Genomic DNA, 23,651 nt, shown 5'->3' on the forward strand with positions numbered 1-23,651 from the left:
ATCAGAAATTATTTAAATGGTATCTAAATCAAATATTGTTTCTCACACTTTATCATTTAGTGCTGATGGTTCTCTTGGGTCAGTACGTCCCTTCATAGGTCAAATTGCCTACATGCAGGTATCTGGTAAAAGTTCACCAAGATGTGCCCCATTCCTTTATCCAGGCTTGAAAGTCACCAAATAGATTTTTGTCATGGAGGAAAAAACCAGAACTGCCACAAGAAAATTCTGTCTGTGACAGTGTCTCTCTGGGGGAGTACTGTAAAGTCAAATGGGCATTGAGTTTGATGTCTTTGACTTGCACAAGACAGAGGCTGAATTCCTTTCTGATACATTACTTTTTTCTGTAACACATATCTATTTATTTCAAAGACTTTTGTGAGGGTTCAGTGGCATTTTTGCTTCTACTTATGCAGTAGCATGTCAGATGTGTTAAGAGTGAACAGAGAAGAAGGCATAAGCAGTGCAAAATACCCCAAACAAATTAATTCAAAGTATAAATGAACAGAAATAGCATTCAGATTGCATAAATCATTGTGATTAGTTATTAAATTCCAATTAATGTTGAGATCCTCTTGACAGTGCTTAAAAGTCACAAAAGGCATGGTTCTTTTGTCTTTGATTTTTAGAAGATTGCAACAAATGAGACAACTAACTGCCTTGGACATACAATGAGCCACTGTGCCCTGATGGCTTAGCAGGTTTTGCAAGCCATGGCACCTGACTCCAGTGGTAGCTCACAGCATATGTGACATCAGACCTGGAGTCTGAGCATCATGACACAGGCCCAGGACATATATGAGACCTTGGATACTCCTTCCAGCCTTGACAACTCATTTCTGAGTTGTAATTATCCTGCTGCTATTTTAAGCCCTGTGGCATTTTAAAGTTTTGGAAGGGGAAATGAAAAAAAGAGAAAAAAGAGGCAGATCTAGTGTTCTATGAGCCAGTTGTATAAGGGACAATGAAATTCAGCTTCAGGAAGAGAAGGTGACAGACTGACAGACTAAGCCAGCAGGGGACGTAAAAAACTGAATATTAAGGTGTACACGATGAAGGAGAACAATGGTAGGTAGGAAGTCCCGGAGCTGGTGAGGTCTTAAAGGCTGGGTAGATTTCCTCTGACGTCCCTTCAATATGAAAGCCAAATAATGGTTTATTTTCAGTCTCAATTAGGTAAGAATTGCACAGTCACATATCTGTATACTGTATTCTACACATATTTTACATGGACTAGGTGCCTGCAGGCCAGCAGTGTTTAATACCTTTGGCCATTTAAGTTGCTTTTCTTTAAAAAGTCACTACTTGAAGGGCACGTTTGACCTCGTATATGCATAAAGTCGAGCCTGTGTTTAAGCTTTTATGGGATTAGGTCTTTCTGAAATCTTTATTATTTAAAAAGCAGAAGTCACACAGCCAAGTAAATTCACTTTGTGTTCTCCAGATATTTTAATGCAGAAATATTGTAGAATTCAAGCTTTGAAAATACACTCAGACTTGGAGGAAATATTTTCTGTCTAGATCAATGTTGACCTAACAGCTTTATTAATTTATCAAGAGAAGAGCTATAACTCTATTGTAACTTGCCCAACAATAAATACTGTGGTAATTTCCAAGGACAACATTTTTGTTGTTGTTGATCATGCAATACCAATTTTTTTAGTCACTTCCCCCTCTGGAGTAAATAAATGCTATTAGTTTTTTCAGTTGTGTACAGTAAATATGGATTTCAAGACTTGTTTTTCTGCATTTCTTAAAACATTTATGAACTTTGAAAAGATGAATGTGTTTTAAGCATATTATTTCATTTGAACTCTTTTCCCTCTGGTTTTTAATATGGAATACTGTTCATCACATATTGAATAAAGCAACTTTTACTTTATTTAATGCCTTGACCCAAATCACATTGTCTCCATAAATATTTTACAGTCTGTGTGCAACAAAAGCATGATTACTAAACTCAGGTCTGCACTTGTAGGTAACATACTTTAGGAAAAAAACAATAATTTTCTTTTCTGCTGTTTTGAGAGAATTGGTGTTATGAACTGTTCAACTGATTAGAAGGGATTGCATGTGCATATATATATATATATATACCCATATATATACACATATATGGCAGTCTATGTATAAATGTATGCCTGTGAGTGTATACATATATATTTTAACACTTAGTCTACAGGGATAGGCTGTTGGAAATGTGTAGCAGGTTCTTTTGCCAAGTTTCTGTCTATATTAAATCCATACATACACAAAACAGAAAATATTACTCATTGTATGTCTCTCCAGTAGATTTTTAGTGAGTCTGGAAATGAATTTCCAGACTTGAATCACGGCTGCAAGTACAGCTGCATGTCTGGCAGAGGCAGAGTCTTTGCTGGTGGTTGAATTGAATGGGCAGATGTAGCTTAACAGCTACTTTAGAATTTGAAGAAATTATCTTCCTTTTTTTATTTGTCCTGAATTTTGCTAAGCAAGCACAATAATGCCAGATGGATATTCAGAAAGAAGTAAGCTGAACAGCAAGGAGCAAAATGGGAGAAGTGGTGAATCTTGGCCTGTTATCTCAGGGGTGACAAGAGGTAGAGAGCTTTACTGGCACGGGTCTCAGGTCATCATTCAGATGCATTCAAGCTTCCACTTTTCAGAGATATGACTGACTGAATTAAGTGAAATAACAGACTTTTTTCTCATTCTGAATACAATGAATAAGATTAGAACAAAGCTGGACGGCATACATGCAAATCCAAATTTGATTTCCTTTACTAAGCATTTCATTTTGGATTATAAAGGCACAAAAGAAGGCAGTTCAAAAAAAACAACAAGCTGAAAAAGAGATCATTTCAGCTTAATCCTGCTGCCAGCCATGAGAGGTGAAGCATCATGGTTCAGGGCTCAGCCTTCCACTACAAGTCCTGCCTTGACACCTCAGTCCTCTCTGGTTTTCCTTAATTTAAAAAAAAAATACTGCAAGCCACTGATGTCAATGACAGACATTTTTTTGTACATGTGAAAAGTACATCAAACAATCCATTTTAAATCTGATTTTTTAGTATTTCTGACTTTCTTCTAACAACCCATCTTTGGGAAATTGTCCTCACCAATTCAAAGTGATCAACACTTCCCACAAGCCCATGTAGATCCAGCAACTTAGTGTAAAGCCATCTTGATATAAAACTAGGTATTGGCATGTTAGTCTAGCTACAACCCTGGCTTGGCCAGACATTCTCTGAAGTCAAGAGAAATTCTCAATTGACATATTTGAGGTAAAATCAGGATGGAGCTGAACCTGGACAGTTTGTTAAGAACTCCTATTTTGACTTTAAATCTTTCTGCTATTTGCCACCAAAAATACACAGGTATTTGCCTAAATGTGGCCTTAATGCAGCCTGGAAGTATTCCTATTGGGAGTTACTTCTCTGGAACCACTGTGGCTGTTCTTTGGTGTTACACAGGTAATTACTTGAGCCTATAAGGAATTGTGCAGTTCATTTACCATCGTTACATGCAGGTATCTGTGTCCTCTATAGTGAGTTTGGCATTTGGGGATATTTTTTGTTTTTTTTTTTTCCTTAATGATAAATTATTATTAAAAATTAATTTAATTACTAAGTGTTTAATACTTAACTGAAAACAAAACAAAACAAAAAAAAAAGGAAAGGGGGGGGGGGGAAATCCCTAAGCCACATTTAATCCCATTATACACAGTAGCATTAATGCTAATGCTTTCTTACGAATCCAGACTTCTCTCTACTCTTCTTGCCAGGTCACAACAACAGGCAGCCTTCATCTGCTTCTAATAAAAGGTAAAAAGCCTTCTTCCCTCACCAGACAGCACTGCAAGGTCCACCAACAGTTTTTCTGCAGGGGGAAGACATCTCTCGTTCTTCACTTCCCTGCCTCAGCCACTTCTAGTAACCGGGCAAGCCAAATCTCTTTTCATAACCTAAGTCTCACAGGAAAACATCACAAGGGAAAGCACAGCTTGAGCCTCTGGAACACACAAAAGCAAATCCCATCAGCAATTGCCTGGTTTAGGTTCATCCCAGTTCAGACACAAACCATGCAGAGAAAACATTATAAAAAGTATTCAGCTACCTCAGATAAATAAAACTCTGCTTCTGTGACTGATGTGAGCTGAATAATCAGGCTGCTTACAGCAATGCATCTTACAGTCATCTCTGTCAATAAAACCAAAGTGAATGTGAATAATAAACTGTAGACTGGCTGCAGTAAGCATTTCCCAAACAGTGAGTAAAAGCACTTAATTCCCTCGCAAAACTTGAAAACCTTCCTTTGAGTTAACTTCTAGAGTCATTGAAATAAACAAAATTGAATTTAAGCTAATTAGATAAACGTGGCTTAAAACTCTTAGATATCCTAAAATGAGGATATTATAATGTAGTACAGAGTATAATGATAATTATTACATTGGACACTGCACAATAATTATGCAGTACATACTATGGTTTAAATATAAAAGGAGTGGTGTGTCTGGATGTTATTCCTAAGATTTTAGCAATTTGTGGTCACACCAATTCCACTCTAAAACATTAGTAAATTTTGTAGTGCACTTGGGTGAGAAACACCAGTTATTCTTAGCTGCTTCTCTGCAAAGCTCTGCCGTATAAAAGGCAGCTATTATTAATCAAGGTGTTGTGATTAAGGAAGATGGGGAGGGGGGAAGGAGTCCCTACAAATGTGTCTCATGTTTGTGCGTGGTTTGTTTATCTTCTCTCACCTCCACTTTGAGCTGTTGGGTTGGAGTGGGAGCTGGCAGCTGGCAGTTCATCATTACAGGCACACACTGTCCCATCTGCACTGCTTATGGTGGTGAGGTCGCATGGGGTTTTACCCAAACAGGCTCTCAGGGGTACAATAACATACCTCTTGATTTGGCTGTGAAGTTATACTTATTATTAATAGACAAGATAAGAGGCTGGGGCTCTATTCATCCACTTTAGTGCTAATTATTCAGTTTGATCTGAGCCGATTATGATACTGATAGATAACCACACCACATTTACAGTTATAGCAAGCACTGGCCAAGAACTTTGGCTCATGCTGCTGTTTAGTTTATCTGATAGGAAGGGAGGAGAAAAAAAAGAAGCTGCTCTGGTTGATTAGCAATGTGTTGCATGGGACCATTTATAATGAAGCATATCATTTAAATTTTCCTTTACAAATGAGTCCAACTCTCTTTGCAGGCTGCAGGCTCTGTTAATTGTCACAAACATTGCTTCCTTTTTTTTCTAAACATTATTAGCTCTTTGGCAGGATCTTCATTGTTGACTAAAAACTTGGCATGATCTGGGCTTGCTGAATAATTTAGGTTGTTGGCAGCTGGAGTAGGAGAACACACACACATCTAGGCAGGCAAACGTGCTGCTTGAGCTCTTTATATAATAGCATTGTATACAAAGCAGAGTATAGTCAGAAATGACTTCTGGGTCTGTTTATAGGTAAACACTGATGCTAGTTTTACAGAAAAAAAATTGAGGGATACTTCAAACTGTATATAATATGTGAGACAGATGCACTGCTGATTGTTCAGATGACTCCCCTAATCTCTGACTTTCACAGAATGTGATTACTGCAGATTCTGAGGAGTAGCACTTCAAGTATGTTTCTGTGCACTTTGGCACTTTGAGTCTTGCGTATAAACACCACTGAACATAATAATGAATCTGTGAGTTTAGCCAGAAAGAGAACTCCTCACACTTTTCCTTTGTGCAGTAAATGTGTCCCAATTGTACTGTCAGTCACAGAGAAAATGTGCAGCTCGAGAGGTGCCCATTTCGGAATTACATTTGTGTGCTGTATGAACTCCCACTTTTATCACGGTGTCTAGAAGAGAAGTAAAATACATAAAACCTCCTGCCTGCACCTCAGTGCAGGGCACCCAAAGCATTAATGATGAGCACTGGGTAGGTTTTTCCAAAACAGTCATCTCCCACAGAAGCTCCTCCTGTGAATTTTATGTAAGAGACATGTGTCAACATGCACTTCTTGTCTCGTTCACATACTCTTATGCTGTACTGAGCTGTCACTATCGCGATTATGAGAAGATGTTTTGTTCATGTCAAAGTTTGAGCAGTATTGAATGATTGGGAGAGGAATCCAAGAAAAATAAAACACGAGGGCCCTATTCTGAGTGTTTATTATCCTTTTGTTTCCTAAGCCAAATTATGCACTGCCTCTCTACTTTTCCAAGCTGCCGCTCTCTTCCCAGGAAAGTCTTTTCACTTCCATGCTCCTTGCTTCTTAATTCCTCTTTAAATCCTTTGAGGGCCTCTGCTTCCAGGCCTTTTTCTCTCTGCCCTCAAGCCTTCGTCCCTGGAGAGGGAGGACTCCACTAGAAAATGTCTCATGGATTTCTGTGACAGCCACTTGATAGATATGATAGAACACAATGAGAAATGAATAAAACACTCTCAAAGCAGTCTCAACAGAGGGAGTGTAACTGAGTTAGGCTGGGGATGAACAGGCTTTCCTCCTCCCCCCCTGCATTTTAGTCTTGTAATCAGTGCTGGGACACAAGGTGGAAAAGGTGGCTGCAAGGACACAGTGTGCTCTCTTGACAATTTTCATGGTTATTAGCTAAGGACTGAGCATTGTTAAACCTGGAATGTCTCCCAGTTATGCTGTGACACTTCTACACTAAACAAGAAGGGGTATCAGGGTGAATATTACCTAAGCACTGTAACACAGACTCCATTTAGAGATGCACAGACCTGTATGTTTCCCAGAAGAAGCATCAGATAACTGCCAGAGTGGTCTTCCAGCAACTTGACAACCTTTGCAATTATGTGGGAAGCATTTCTGAATTGTACCTAGTGTATGGCATTCCAGTTATTATTTACTGTATAGGTTTTACTACATAATAATAGACAGCACAAATCCATCTATAGATGTCCTATGCAGCTTGGAAGACTGCTGATGAACTCATCCATCATCATAAGGAACCTATTTCATGAGACTGGGTTACATACTTAAAACATTATAAATAAATGAGCACACCAATAATTTTCCTTTTTTCCTACAAAACTGCACAAATGTCTCCATCCTTTGTTAAGAGATTTCTAGGAATTTCTTCTGTTGCAATAATTTCAGGTTGGTGCAGGAACTGAGTGCTTAGGTATACTGAGTGCACTGGCATATTAGGGCATATATCAGCAATACCCAGTGTGGGTATGAAGGAAAATGTGTGAAAGGGCTGATCCACACTGACACTAACACGTGAACTTTAGGTATATGGAAAGTCTCAGTGACTTTAATCTGAATACTCACCCTGCCAAAACTGAGCACATGCCAAAGTGGTTTGCTGCATTGAGAACATATTTAGCAGCTGGTTGATGTTAGCTGTGTTGCAGCTTAGGAAATCAGTGGGCTCAGCAGCCGATAGACTGTTAGCAACTGATAGCAGCTGATAGGCTCTCTGCACAAACAGTTTAAGGGTCTCTCTTCATGAGAACAAACTGAGGAAAATTTCTTACATAAATTCAGAATTTTTGCAGGAAAAAACTGTGTGCCCACAGTTTGAATTTTTCACCAGATGACCTAACCCAACAAATTTGCAGTTAGAAATATTTAAGTTTTATTCCTCAAACTGTTTGGAAGTACTGAGGTAAACAAGATTTAGATGGGAAGTTGAAAGATCAGGTCATCAGATAGTGTTAAAAATAGTACCTATGTTATATAACAAAACATTGCCTTAATATTTTCAAAAATAAATGAATGATGAATACCAAATTAAAAACTTTACTGATGAAACTATGAATATAGTTTTGTGCTAACTAATCTCCAGGGATGAGAAAGAAAATCATGGCAGGCCAGTGACTGATGCACTTTCCCTTCTTCCTTTGTCACAGTGAAAAGCATATTTCTTCCAACAGAACAGTGGCAGCTCTTATCTGCATGAGCACGAGAGCCTCTAGAGCATGAGAACCTTTTAATAAAGAAGTCTATTCTTTTGTTATAAATCATTCATTGGGCAAGAAGAGACTCTTGCATTAGCAGTGTTACTTAGTTTGATGAATCTCACAATGTTAGAGTTTTAACAACAGACCCATAAAGAGGTTGCTGCTCGTACTTCAGCCCAAAGCACAGCAGTTACATCCAGGCACATGGCTACAAAACGGCCAGGATGAAGAATTAAAAGGCTGGGATTGATTAGCATTTACAAGAAACTTAACAACCAAAGGCTCTGTAATCTGTATTGGAGTAACACAATGTTGAGCTGATTTTCTATTTTTTAATGAGTACTCAACTATGATCCTGGTGTCACTGTGACAGAGATGTTTGATGTTGGGGTGGAATAAACTGAAAGCATCATTGACTGTGTCTGATCTTTCATGTGTGTCTGCCACAGGAATGGTAAATAGAATTCCTGAAAATGAACTCTGAGGTGAGAGCTGGACAATAGAGGATCACTTCCTAGATAAATTTCACTGAGGTACAAATGAAAGACTTATCTACACTACTGTGAAAATTTTATGGTCAAAAAATATAGACAGGTTACACAAGTAAATCTATTTGGTTTCTATTTGGTCATTGTTGGTTTCTTCTTTTTTGCCTAATGACTATGTATATTTAGCCACTCCAGCATAAATATCCACATTTGACATCCACACAAGTTAGCTATATATATATATATATATATATGTGTGTGTGTGTGTGTGTGTGTGTGTGTATATATATATTTATTTATTTATATGTTATATGGACCAGACCTGGTCAAAAAAGTATATTCTTGAAGAATCTTTGACTTCACACCAAAAAATGTGAGAACAGGTGCTTTAAATACACTATTTTATATAAAGACAAATAGAAAATATCCTATTAGCAAAAAATTTATAATCACAAATGGCTTGAACATGTCCTTCAGGTCCATTCTAAGCCAAGCAACACAGGCACAAAATATCTAACTCCTTTTTCTTTTCTTTTTTAATAAGTGTCAGACTGCAAGTGTTGCTATAAGTTTTACTGCTAATATTTTAATTAATGGACTAGAGAAAGAATTTGCTTGTCCATAAAAGACTACAGGTTGTGAAGGTGAAGAATAGACTTCACAGGAGAATAAGATTAAATTCTCTCTCATTTATCAATCCCTAAGTGTCTCAAGCCCCATCAAGCTCCACAGGTATCTAGTCAGCATCATCAAGGAGACCTGGAGAGTTGTTCAGATAACCAGCCAGAAACTCAGCTGAGATGAAGTACCACTCCAGATTCTGCTGACTGCACAGGAGGGATCTCCCCTGGCTATGATGGGAGACTGGACACCTTGTGGGAGCTCAGGGCTAATGTACCTAAGCCAGACATCCTTAATGCCAGTGGCTGAACACCATCTCCAGATTTAGCTGTTTAAAAATTGCCTGGGATGAATCACCCTTTGTAATCTTTTACCCAGTATTTAAGATGGGTACTGAAACCACTGAAGTGCAGAGTCTTAAAGGCTTCTCTGTTTCAAGCAAGAGATAGGAGCATGAAGGGCCACCTCAAATGCAGGGGCTAATTATACACCTAGATTATAAGAAGACAGAACAACTGCACAGCATATAAATATATAAGAATAATTGTACAATTTGGGGGCATAAGAAAGGGAGTAACTTTTTATCTCTCCCAGAGGTGGATCACCTCAGGGGTAAGAGGATATGATGCACACTGCCATCCTGCAAAGCACCTCTGCACCTCAGAGTCTCTTCAGGCTTTTATGGACTTGTCTTGCAATCACACTCCTCAATAACACTTCGGAAATGCTGAACACAAAAGATGTCAGCATGACCAAACTTTTTCAACAGAAACTGTTTGCCAGGTTAGCGAATAATTCTGACACTGCTGAAGCAGCATTTTTAGTGAACAGAACTTTCTCCTTCTTCAAAGGCACCTGTCTTTATTAATTGTTTCTCTTCCTACTTTGCCTTCTACCTCTGCTTTTTCATGGTGGTTTCTTTCTTGATGTCAAATTTTGCTGCTTAATTTCAGAGTTTAAAGCAAAGCTAGTTCCATATCAGTGCTAGAGTATGCAAGAAAATTCTTACTCTTCTAAAACTGGTTCTTCTTGAGACAAATTTCAAAATTTTCAAATTTTTGCAACAGCATGGCACAATCATTTTATTCTCTTTGGCTCATCTAAATTGAACAGTTTATGTAGTGAAACCTTTAATACGCAGGTCACAGTAGCACTTTAGGAAACAACAAGTGGAGTTCCCCATTCACAGGCTGGTCTTGTTTGTGTATGAAGTTAAGGGCAGGAGAGGGGGTAACTACTATTTTATTGTAGTCTGGATTGGACAGAAACTTGAATATTTAGAAATTTTTAATGAATTTTTAATCACAGAGGTGTGAAGAATATGATGTGTAGTATGTACAGTAGTAGCTTACCAGAAGTGGTAATTAGGTTTAGAGCCAGAGCTGGAAACATGTAATAAAATTAAGTCTAATAAAAGACACTAGTAATTGCATCCAAACAGAAAAACCAAATGAAACAAAACAAAAAGACAGAAATAATCTCCCTGTTTTCATTATGCTGGATAGAGTCCAGTATTGCAAATCAGCAGGCTGATCTTGGTGGCTGGTCTGCAGCAGGAAAGCTGCAAACTGTGCTTTTCATGCCTTGCTAGGGAAAAGAAAATAAATAAGGTATTTCTAACAGTTTTAGAGGCTATTTTTTGTTTGTTTGGAGTTTTTTGCCTTTCACTTCCCTTCATGAAGGACCTCAACACACTTAACTCAGACTGAAATTAATGTAAGGGTGAGGATTCTGGGCAGCTCACAAGTTCAAGAACTAGCCAAACAAAACATGGTTTTGATATTCTTTCTCTGTCCCTTGAATAATAATTCTTAAACAGACAATCTGTCATGACACAAAAGTAACCAATAAAAAAGTCACACTACATCAGCACATACCACACAGTTAATACAGTTATTTAACTCTTCCACCTATAGAAATCATGGTTCTAGAAACTTTGGTTCAAAGTGGAGATAGAAAACACACTTCAAGAAACCAGCATCCCTCACACCTGCCTGTTTTCTAGTAACAAAGAGCAGCTACAAAGGCTGAGATAACAATGGATCTTGTGCATAAGCAAATGCCTGCTAAACATTGCTAAAATCTTGGCCAAAAAATGGCAACTATCCAGTTGAAATTGGCAGTCAGGCATTTAGCTCATTTTGATCTCAGCTGTCACATCATTGAATTCTCTCTTACTCCTGTGTCATTAAACTGTAGTATCATTGTAGGCCTTGAGTGTTTGGGAAGTGAAAATAAATTCTACCAGCAATCTTAGGTGACAGTGGCCTGTATTTATCTATATATCTATCAACTTTACCTATTGCAGACAATTGTAACTCTGATTTCAAGTTTTCTCGGTCATTAAATAGGGGATGATTCTCTGTGTGTCAAAGCATCAGTCAAAATATGAACAATTCACTATTTTGGTGGTGTGGGTATGAGCTGAAGATTGTATCAAGTGTCTGAAAAATGACCTGTGTTTTTGTCAAATAAACATGCAATTGTCAGGAAGGCAATTCACATGTTAATAATGAAAATTGTCACACTGAACATCCAGAGAAGAAGGTCTCCTTGAGCTTTAGTTTCTGCTTCTTCTCTTCCTTTTATTCACTAGCTCCTTTTTGCCATGTCCTTCATGCCTCTAGCCATGCTAGTTTTGCTATGTATGTAGCAGACATACCTTTCTTTAAACAAAAGGCTGCAGTGACTCCAGGTGAGTTTGCTAGTTAGATTAATTGGGAAAGGAACAAAACTCATCCAATCCAGGTCCTGTGCTCCATTTTGTCCTGTGTTTGAAATGAAGATTGTCTTTCCTCTCTGCTATTCTCCAAGAGACGCCAGACAGAGGAAGGGAAATAAAGGAGTGAGTGGGGATCGGGGGAGGACACCCCCTTCCCCTCACCTTCTATCTGCAATGTTATTGTCTGGCTGCTTTTAAAGCTCCCTCCACTCTGTGCCTACCTGCTTTAGTCTCCCCTCCTTTGCTCAGAACTGAATCAGTAGGCAACCTACAGCATATGCTGATGATGGGTAGTCTTTCAGCTGGTCCCCAGCACTGGTTTCAGAGCAGAGCAAACTGCTGGCAGCAAAATGCTTGAACTCCTGGGTTTTGAAGTTTCAGGTTCTCTATCAAAGTAACAGATATTAATCATCTGCTATGAGACTTTCAGCAGAAGGCATGCAGTTTTCCCAGTGGTATCTTCCTTTTAAAGGGAGTGTAAGAAAAGCAAAAAACCATTTCAAAAGACTTAGGATTGAAGAAAATAGCTAGATCCCAGTGGGTAAAGAAAAACAGAAAAGTAAAAAGTTTTTCAAAGGATTAAAAGCAAGCTATTCTTTAAGTCTTGCAAGATTCTTGCTTTATTTTATTAAAAGGTGTAAGTAGCCAGAGACCTAGAGCTCCACACGTTTGGCATTTGTAGACATTTCTCCCATAGCTGTCATGTTTTATAAATCTTGATCTTTTCTTGTTATTACTGCTGATCATATCTTCATCTGGATAAAGTGGGTTTCAAGATATGAGACTAAAAAGGCTAAGATGGGCATAATTAAAAAAATGTTAGGTGTATGCTAGGAACAGCAGAGAGACCCTAAAATTATTATTGAGCATAGTTTGAAGGGATGGAGATATTGCCACTGTTATGGAAATTGGCATCTCCTTTGGCAATTCTCATCATGATCTCTCCAATTCACACATATCCTTTAGCTAATGGGAGGATGCTGTATAATCCTTCAAACACCTTCCAGCTGATACAAGCACACCACTTTTTGTACAAGTCAAAATGCTCCCTTTAGGGGGGCAGTGGTATGTATTCACTGAACAAAAACTGAAATACAACTTCCTTCCTCCACAGCAGAACACAATACTGGATAAAGTTAAAACATGAGTCTGATTTATTTTCTTCCTCCATTCTATAACAAATCAAAAGTAACTTGTGAAAGTCCATGGGTTATTACTGATTCAAATATTAATAACTGTAAACAGTTCTGGACCAATTAAATTTTTCAGAATTTAAATTCTAGACTACTTCTGCACAAGAGTCAGAAAGAGATATCTCTGTTCTGCAACACCTCTAGCAGAACTAATTAGAGACAGACTTTTACTTGTTTGTCATGAATCTATTATTTACTATAAATCTACAGAAATAAATACAGTGCATGAAAAATAGTGAGCCTTGTCTGTAGTTTGGCTCAAAAAGGTTTGAAAAATCTCTCCTGTGTAATTGCTCAGTTTTATCTTGGAACACCAGAAGGTATCAGGCTAATATTCCTGGTTTTATCACAGAAGAATTGCTATACTGTGAGTTTTATCAGTATGTTTTTTGAAGAACCCAGGTGTTATGTCCAATTAACCCACAATAACACCCAAGTCAACTCAAAATTCTTCTGGCTTTTTTCTTGTGTTATTAACTAAAGTCTTGGGTTTTGAGTCTTTGGAAAGTTTTTTGCCTTTTTATTCATTTCTCTGACTAATAATGAAGCCCCTTCACAACACTTACAATGAAAAAAGAACTCCTATCAGTTAGCAGGTCATCAGCTAAATGCCTGAATCCAGACCTTTATTATTTTAAAGGAAAATATGGAAAACTTGGCCGAAGTGCCAAGTGTGTAAATGGTCCTCCATTTTAGTTCTTGGCTTTCAAGTGAAACAGGAAGTCAAAAGTTCATGGAAGAATTTGCCATGTTCACAGAAAACAAGCATGGGTGAAACCCAGCAAGTCACAGCAGTAAACATGTCCACTAAAGGAAAATAAACTGTGAAAGTTATTTAAAATCAGCATTTAAACCCTTCCAAATTCAATATGCATTGAGCGAGTAAGTGCAGCAGGCCATAGAGTTCTAATAAACTTCTGATTCCCCTGCCTAAACCTGAGTCACTCTGGCCTTTTGCATTTGAATGCATCATGTTCATGATGCTGCTGTAAACCTTGGACCTCAATTACTACATGATAACAGGTTTTTATTGTATTACCCTTTCCAGACCTGAGAGCTTGGATTTCCCTGCACTTAGGCACTGAGACACAGCTGGGAGATGGTCTGCATACCCAATTAGTAGATTACTTCTGAAAATATATATTCTGCACCACAGAGGCCTAAAAATGATCCATCAGCTCCAGCTACCTGCTGCTGCCACTTGAGAGGAGGGAAGAGGGAGAGGGGAAAGAGGGAGAGGAAAAAGATTTGGCTGCATTTCTATAATTGCATAAACAATGCATCATTCACTTGACAAACTATATTAATAGTACCCGAGAGGACATGCTCTGAACATGCAAAATGCTGCAAAGCACTTGTATTTTATGGCAAATCTTTTTAATTTTTCAGTTAAAATGATAATAAATATTGATTTTCCATGTACCATTACTGTATCTAGAACACTTCCTAGCAGTGTCTGTGAAATTTATTTAAGTAATTTGGTTTGAGTTTTAGGCATCAACTGTATCACATCAAAACAGAGAGGTTGCTTTCCCAGAATCCTGGCTTGTGTGCTGTATCCAGAATTTCTAAGAAAATGCTTTATGTTTCCCTCTGATGTTCCTCACATTTATGAAGGAGCTCTGATTTTAGGTTTAGCTGTTGAAGAGACACTGCCAGGGATCTATCAGCAGAGATTTCCAACATGCAAGGATAAAGGGCTCTCCCTCAGAAAAGAGGTTTTGGAACATAGGAAGCACGAGAAACAGTAAGAGTGTGGTCAGATATATGGCACTTTGGATGGTATTATGGAGGCTTTGTCCAGCTATGTGATACCTGTGAAAGAATTTCATCTGGACTACTCCTCTTCCCCAGTGTCTGAATTGTGAATAAAGCTTACCTCACTTGTAAACCCATTGGAGACCAAGGAATCATAAACACTGAAGCCAAAAGTCCATATTTCTTTTAGGTATTTAATGCTCAGTTGGTTTCAATATCACCTAAAATCCTTCTGGCACCAAGGCCTAGGAGCTATTACTAATAATGATTATCATATGAGACACACCAATTCTGAGAGGAATCAAGGGATACAATTAGCCCAAATATCACTCACCATGCCTCTCCCCAGGTTTGAAGGGCTGTGGCAGAAATCTCTGAGCTCTTGCCTTCCCACAACAAATTCATTTTGTCCATTCCAAGAGTATCAAAAAGAGGCAGGAATCCCCAAGCTTCTGTCATCCCAGGCAGAAAGGGGTGGGAGAACTGAGTAAAGGAGAGCACTGAGAAGCCCAGAAATTTAGGGAATGGAAGAAATTGGGGCGTTTGTGCAATAGAACCACTTTTTTTGGGACAGACAGCTCTGCATATGTTCATGAAATCAGCCCTGTGGCTGGGACACAGCAGCACCAGTGCACATTCACTGCCCGACAGACTCACTGTGACTGCAGTGCTCTCAAGCAGGCTGGAATTACCATTCTCCCCAAGACCACCTGTGTAGCACACACTCTGCAGGCCAGTGCTCCTGGGACCTGTGCAATAGCCTCTACATGTGCTGGAGGCATCATCTGCATGTGGGCAGAGACACGTATAAAATTTCCCATCCTGTTTCAAACAAATTGCCAGATGTCCAGAAATCCCTGACAATTGTCCAAAATCTCTGAACTCCACCCAGACAGGATTGCCAGGTGGAAAAAGTAGATGTATCCAAGAAAACTCAGATGGTAGCATGGTAGCCTAGGAAAAAAAAGAACTGTCTGGCAGCAAAGCAGGGAAGAAGAAAATGAGGAATATGGAGATGAGAAGGGAATGGGAGGAATGAGAAATATAAAGTTTTAGAAAAGAATGAATGTAGTTTGGATAAGTCAAATACTTTGGCTCTAACTCAAACCTTAAATTTAAACATAAAGAAGTCATACCACTAGCATGAAGACTCAAATAAGACAGCTCAGAAAGTAATGAAAAGAGCTAGATAAGAAAGCAGTCAATATCTCTGTGGGGTTTTGTTTTGAAAAACATATAGGACCAGATTAATGTATAAAAGTTGCAGATGGTCAATATTACATCACCGACAGTCAAAGCAATATTCCTTCCTTCCTTCCTTTCTTCCTCTGAACCAGATCTTCATCTCCCACATCTTAACATGTAAACTTTACTGTCAGAGGAGCTGGCTGAACAAGCAGAAGCCAAGGATTTCCACAAATAATTAAAGCATAAAAAATAAATAATAAATGATAGCTGCCAGAGAATATTCTCTCTAGTGGAGATATGGAAGGAAGGTACACAGGAGACCTAAGATAATCAAACATGCTCTTTATTTCAAGTCGCAGACTCATTTTGCTTTCTCCATTCCCACTCCCATATATTCATCATATGTTTGACTGATTCTGTAACTACATAGAACTGAACCCCAGGAGGGTCCAACTCTGCCCTCCTTTCGCTAAGCAATGCTTATGTGAACAATCACAGTGTCTATAGTGGGATGACTCTCATGAGTAAATTATTAGCCAGTGTCAGAAAATACTGCAGAATCCTGTGATGTGTGCATTGTTTCTGTTGAAAAAATAGGCACATGTAACTTAGAAAGAACTTGAAATTCTCACATTTGTGTTATCATGGGAATGTGCAAATATGGCAGAATAATCTCCCAGCTACTCTTTTCTGTTATTTTGTTGTGTTTGTTTTTTTTTAAGTTCAATATAAACCTACAAGGTGGAAAAGACCAAGACAGAAGTCATTTGCAGACCTTTATAAATATTTAGAAGGGAAAAAATCAATCTCCAGGACTGAATTTTCCTTGGGAGAAATATTGGGAGACTTCCCTCATTTTATTTTCAGTTCTTGATTTAAAGCATGCCTGCACTTGAATGTGACACAGTCCTACATGACATGTTCTTACAGTAATTTTTTTCTGCTGAACCCTTGCCTTATTCAGCACTCAGGATAAACAATGTGCTGGAGAGACATCAGTTACAATGGAAATTATTTTTAATAGATTCCCTGAATCAGCTGGAGTAAAAATAAGATGATTAGTGAATAAACCAGAGGACTTCAAGAAGATGGCTTGAAGTTTATGTGCGACTTTCATTTTCAGTTCAATTTGAATATATGCTGTATAATTGCTGAGGTTTGTAACTAAGCACATTGGAAGTTAGAATTCCCATTTCTGACATACAGCCTATAATTCTCTGCTCTGCTGCATTCAAGGACTGGGAATATCACCAAGCTCTGCATCCAGGAAGTAGTTTACAGTGACAACAGGTCTGTCAGAAACAGTGGTGCTGGGTGAGTACCCCTTGGCCAGTGGGTTTCACTGGTACTGGTGGCAGACAAATAGTGAGTGTCAGGGCTCTTGCCTTCTGATTGGGGCTTTAAAAACGGAGTCTGCTCAAAAATACAGAGACCCTATACAAACACTCACAAGTGCCCTTTATGCTTCTATTACTCCTTTATGTCCAGCCAAAACCTCCAGTTTGTCCCTGGCCAAACCTAGCTCTTTTTCCCCCTAGCTCTTTTCCCCCATCCTGGCTCTTTTTCCACTTCCACTCTCATCACTCAGGTTCTCTCCACAGACATTTGAGTCAAATGTGTCTCCCTGTGAGCTCTAGTTTTACCCATCAGATCTTTCTCATTCTCAGATCTTGCTCCTTGTGTTCCCATCATCCACTCATCTAGCCAACTGAATTTTCATTCTACTTAGCACCCTTCTTTAGTTGGGTTTCAGGTGCTCTTTCCCCTCCAAAACCTTAGCCTCAATAACTCTCAGCCCCCATATGCCTTCCTTTTTCTGCAACTAGACTCAGCTTTCTTCTCCTACCCCACTCCATGTTCTCCACTTGCCAGCTAGCTGCATTTCTTCTCAGCCTCCTCTTTGCTGCCCCAGCCCACTCTCTGTTTCAGTTTCTTTAAATACACTCCTCATCTTCAGATCTTTCTGCCCCACTTCAACGTCCCCCATCACATCCAAATCTGCATTTCTTCACACATCAAGACAAGATGTAGTTTGTCTTCTTTAAATTTGAGTGAGGCAGTAGTTCTGCTCTCCAGCTGGCACCAGCAAAGGAGAATGAAAGGACACAGACAATTGGCTCATCATTGTAACCTCCTCAGGTCAAGCTCACCATGGCACAGCCCGGAGCTGAGGCTCAGTAAAGGGTGTTTTCACCCTGGGATAGGAGCAATTGGACTGACACTTAGGCTGTTGGAATATAAGCTGTGAAATATCTGCTGATAATGAGGAAACCTGCCTCTTTTCAAAAGTTTGTACAGTTGGAGGGTCCTTGGCAAATATTAATTAGGAACAACAAAAGGTATTATTAAAAGCTCATTTCCTTACCCGGTTGCTAAGTTCCTACTACGAGCATCCTAGAACACGTCAAAGAAAAGGATGAAAAAATTGTTTAACAAGTTCAGCATTTTCAACAAATGTTACTTCTATTTATCTTCCAGTTTTAAGGGACAAATAGTGATAGGAAAACACATTAGTGATAGGAAAACAGTTATTCAGAGCTACCTAGGATACCAGTCTACTCCATTTTTTAACCAGGCCTCTCCAGAAGTGTCTATGTGAGAATCATATACTCATAGAATCGTTAAGGCTGGAAAAGATCTCTACAACCATCAAAGTTCAACCATTCTCCTAACACTGACAGGTCTATCACTACATTAGGTGTGTTCCTAGCTCCATACCTACATGGATTTTGAGCCCTTTCAGGCACAGCAACTCCCCTGCTTCCCTGGACAGCCTGTTCCAATGCCTGACACCCTGTCAATGAAGAAATTTTTCCAAATATTCAACCTAAACCTCTCCTGGCATAACTTGAGGCCATTTCCTCTTGTCCTATGACTTGTTAACTTGGAAGAAAGGACTGACCTCCTCCTGGCTTTAACCTCCTTTCAGGCAGTTGTAGAGAGAGATACCATCCCCACTCAGACTCCTTTTCTCCAGACGGAAAACCACAGGTGCCTCAGCCATTCCTCACAGGACTTGTGCTCCAGACCCTTCAGCAGCTCTATTGCCCTTCTCTGGACACACTCCAGCCCCTCAATGTCCTTCCTGGACTGTGACACCCAGAACTAGACACAAGACTCGAGGTGTGGCCTCACCAGTGTCAAGTACAGGGGACAATCCCTGCCCTGGTCCTGATGCCCACACTATTGCTGCACAGACCAGGATGCCATTGGCCTTCTCAGCCACCTGGGGACATGGTGGCTCATGTTCAGACACTGTTGACCAGCACACCCAGGTCCTTTAGTGCTGGGCCACTTTCCCACTATTCCCCCAGCCCACAGCACTGCCTGGGGTTGCTGTGACCCAAGTACAGGACCCTGCACTTTGTCTTACTGAACCTCATACAGCTGGCTTTGGCCTTGGCCCATTGATCCCTCAATGGCATCACTGTGTAAGACAATTATCTATATTTTCTCTACAGTTCAAAGGACAGAGAGATAGGGGGTTGCTCCAGGAGCAATTTATCCCTTTTGAGGATAGATACCAAAAGGTCACTACAAATGGTGGGACTGTCACTGCTAGCAACATTTGCATTGATGTTGCTTCGGGTGTTCCTGGAACTGAAATTCAAGCACCTGGAAATCAGTGGGGTGACAAAGTGCCAGAAGACTTGACACTGCATGGAAAACGGGGACGTAGCCTAGACTTTTGATAGATGAAGTTCACCAAGCAGCACATTACTGAAAGTGGTCAGAAATCAAAACACGCTCCTTGCCACCTGCCTCATACCTGAACACCTTAGAAAATGTAGTATTGAGACATGAATCCAAGAGCCCATGAAATCACTGTTAAAAACTCCTCTAAATGGAGGACTCTGGTCCTTCATCCTCAAGGGAAACATTTTTATGAGGGGTAAAAAAACCCTGTATTTTTTAAATCAGAATTTTTCCTAATTTTTTTCATAGTTCCATAGTCCTAGATAGTTAATTAATGAAGAAAATAAAAAAGTCTCTATTACTTTTTCTCTCCTTTCTTCCAGGAGGCACAAGTACAGTTTGAAGTCTGGAGAAATTTAAAAAAACATTAATTAAAATTTGTCTCAAACTGGCTTAACTACTATGTGCTTGTTGTGAGTGAGGTGTTTTTGTTTTCCTACCTTTTGTGAGCTGATTGGTCTACCTGAACTACTCAGGAAGTGATTAAAATACCTGGATCACCTCCTTACTGAAGGTCCATCCTGAAATCCCTTCCTCATTTCCATTCCAAGGAAGTCTGAGTCAGTTGACCTTCAGGGCACGTTTTAAGGCTTGGTGAGTAGAGGAACTTCAGACAGACTCTGGAGAAAGCAGTTTTGCAGCATAGGTTATGCCAGTCCGAGATGGCCCAAGGCACTTGCAGGAAAGAATTGCAGACTGAATTGCCAGCCCTGAGGGCTGCAGAGGGCCTGTGGCCAGGGAAGTGACTCTGCCTCTTGCTATCAGTACAGACCCGATGCAGTCCTGGCTGGACACAGATACTGCCTGTTCTGTGCACAGAAAGGCCTGCAAATATGGCTCTGATGGGACTTCTGTATAAACCCTGGGATTCTATTGCTTGTTTTGCATGCTGTATTGCTCCTAAGGCAAAGACACAGGTTTTCCCACTTGCACTTTACCCTCATTTGCCAGGCTGAACAAACATTTGTATTTAAAGAGGAAATTCTCCCTCTTTTCTACCTTTTTGTCCTTTTCTAGCTTTGCTGTCTGGCCTTTTCCATATGACTACTAAGACTACTCCCTTCTTAGGTATTCATCTTTACTGGGGCTATTTAAGAGAGGTTGAAGTGCACAGCAGTGTCTCAGCTGTTTATCATTCAATCTCCCTGTTTAGGCAACTGGTTACTTATTTCACCCAGAGGCATCTACAGAAGTTTAGAAATTACTCACCAGAGAAACACTCACCCATCCAGTTTCTCAGTAGTTCAGTGCCTTAAAGAACCCTGGTATGACAGAAATTTACTCTACAGAAGGAATCCCCTGGAGATGTCAAACTTGTGAACCTGCTTTCTGGTGCTTGTGTTCAGGGTATTTCTAGTGCTTGTGTTCAACTGGAATTTATTATGACACAAGAACTAGTTTAAGCTTCTCCTCAGTTTTATAATATCTCCATGTAAATTCTTTGATATTATGTACAGGAGGGTTCACTATCCAACTTTTCCCCTAGTAGCTGTGCTGATATGCCCTTTTTCTTCAATCTGATTACTTATGCAACTTTACATTTGAACTATATACATTTATAAAAGTTTTAATGAAACTCATAATTTCTTACTGTACTTGAGACCTCTAGCCATTTATCAAATTTGTCCAAAATTGAGCCAGCAGTTAGAAAGGAGGACACACACAGAGTATGACTCCATAAATGACATTTGTTAGGAAATCCATCTGAGAATGGATTAACAGCAATGTCTGGCATGATACCAAATGCTGTCTCTTTCTTTCTCCATTGGGATGAACACATACCCTATAAAGGAAAATTTTTCCCCCTCTTCCGTAAATCTGCATGTTGTACTGAGGCCATCCTTGGTGGGAGCTCCAAAGCCTATAATGTCCCAGTTTGATTCAGTGGTGTGCTTTCTAAGAACCACAGTCTTGTCCATGTCTGGTTTTCCTAGGGTTTAATGTCCACACACATTACACAGAAGTAACAAGCACTGATAACACTGTTCTGATATCACATGGAAGAAAATACCTATATAGGCTTCTTCTAATGTGGGCACTGTTCTAGTTTCATCATATGATAAACTACACTCTTAAAAAAGTAAGCTAAATTACTGTTAGACTGTTTATTTTCTTACAGAAAACATAAAAAGTCACAGAATGGCTTTTTTTACATTCCTGCTAATGTTTGTGTGGCAAGCTAACAACAGGTGAAGTCTTTAACCCAGATACTGAAAGCGTTTATGGGTCTCTCATGTTTAGAAGCTGCCACTGATCCTTCTTCCAGGCTCTGCATCAGGAGAGATCAGGGGGTAAATGGCAGGCTGTCATGTGCAAAGGAAGCAAAGGAAGTGGCTGTTCTCATCCTTCCCAAGACTGCACGTTTGAGCCTCTTTCCTTATGCTGTCTTCCGTGTGCAAAGGATGGAGATTCATTCAGCTGAGAAGTAATCTTTTCCCCACCCTAGTTAGTCTTTAATTGGATTAGCTCCTTGATCCCCGTACCTGAGTGCACGCAGGAGAGGAGACCCAGAGGCCACAGCAAAGGGTGTGGGTGAGATCCCAGGTAAGGCTGCAAAGACAATAGGCAATTAAGAATTATTAATGCACTGAGCACCTGAGAGCAGCATTCACATTTTTGTTTAAATCACAAGTTTAACCAGTGTTGTTTTTCTTGTGCAGTATCATCCGCAGTTAATTATAGCATATGTAATTCTGCCTCCTTCATCCTCAGTAGGAAAATATGGAAGTCACAGACATTGGAGGGGGCATGGAGTGAGGTCCCTGTCACTGCCAGAGGACCAGGTGGGCATGTGTTGTGAGACCCTTCAGTAAAGTGACATGACATCTGATTTGGAAAAGCCTGCCAGGAAGAATGACTTTCTGCCACAAGCACAAAGGTGACCACCTGGAGGTTGTGAATGAATAGCCTGGGTTTTTTCTCTTTCAAAGAAACAGGTGTAGTAATGATTCTCAGGACAAGAGCTGACAAGCACCTGAAAAGTCCCTGCATGCATTAAACAGGAGACAACACAACACTTTTACTGATGGTGCAGTGAACAAAGTATCACTTCAGTCGCTGGATTCGGGCATTCCCCTGTAAGGCGCTGAAACTTGCTGGAGCGGCATACTCAGGCAAAGTGACCTTTTTTATATATTATTTTTTACTGCATAGCTTGCACTTTGTTGACTTAGCCGGGCACCTGCTGTAAACTGCAAATATGTTCCTGTCATCCTGGCTGAAAACAAAAACATTGAATAGTGTAGTTCTTTGGTGGACTGGTGCTAGCAAAGAGCAAAAGTACCTTTGCAAAATGCTGAGGTAAATCTTCCTGTCCTATAACCTTTCCCGGCTTTGACCGTGGGCTGTGAGTAATTTCCAGTCATCTATATGGGCAACTGTTGGTTTTTCTTTTAAACACCAATTGTTCCCAAATACACAGAACAGATTTCTCCATTAGCTGATCCCTCAGCATTTTGCCCTGTGTGGTACCAAATTCATGTGCTCTCAGAGTAGCCAGAGTGACTGTGCATAGGCTCATTTATACTCTGTGCCCCACTTTTTCTGTTTGTGACATTCTCTAAAACCATTAACCATAATTTAAAAGTGTTGCCACAGTGTTTTCAGTGCAATTGTACACTCTGTGTCAGCCTCTGCAGCTACAGCTGGTTGTTTTTACAGTAAATTCTTTGTCTTTTTACCCCTAAGTAATGCAATAAAATAGCTTTTTGTCTCTCAGTTAAATATTCATCTCCTCTGGTAGATGTGTAAGTAAGGCTGAAATACCTTTTGCTATTGCCTACATAGTCTGGCAGAGGTAGAAGCCCCTGATACAACGTAATTATATCTTTGGTCTGGACTTCTTTTTGGAGGAAAAATAATGACCTTTATTCCTGAAACTGATGTCTTCCATCTTTCATTAATGTGCTGGGAATATACTTAACCTGAAGGAAAAAACCCCTGCTTTAGCAGAATGGTTGTAAGGAGTCTCTTGCAAAGAGAGGGCACAGTTCTCTGCTGCTGGTATTTTTTGTCTTCAGAAATCAGAATTTGAGGCTGGCTTTGTTTTAATAGGGGAGAAAGT

Source organism: Agelaius phoeniceus, chromosome 1 (genome assembly GCF_051311805.1).
Source record: "Agelaius phoeniceus isolate bAgePho1 chromosome 1, bAgePho1.hap1, whole genome shotgun sequence".
In the NCBI taxonomy this organism is placed as follows: domain Eukaryota; kingdom Metazoa; phylum Chordata; class Aves; order Passeriformes; family Icteridae; genus Agelaius; species Agelaius phoeniceus.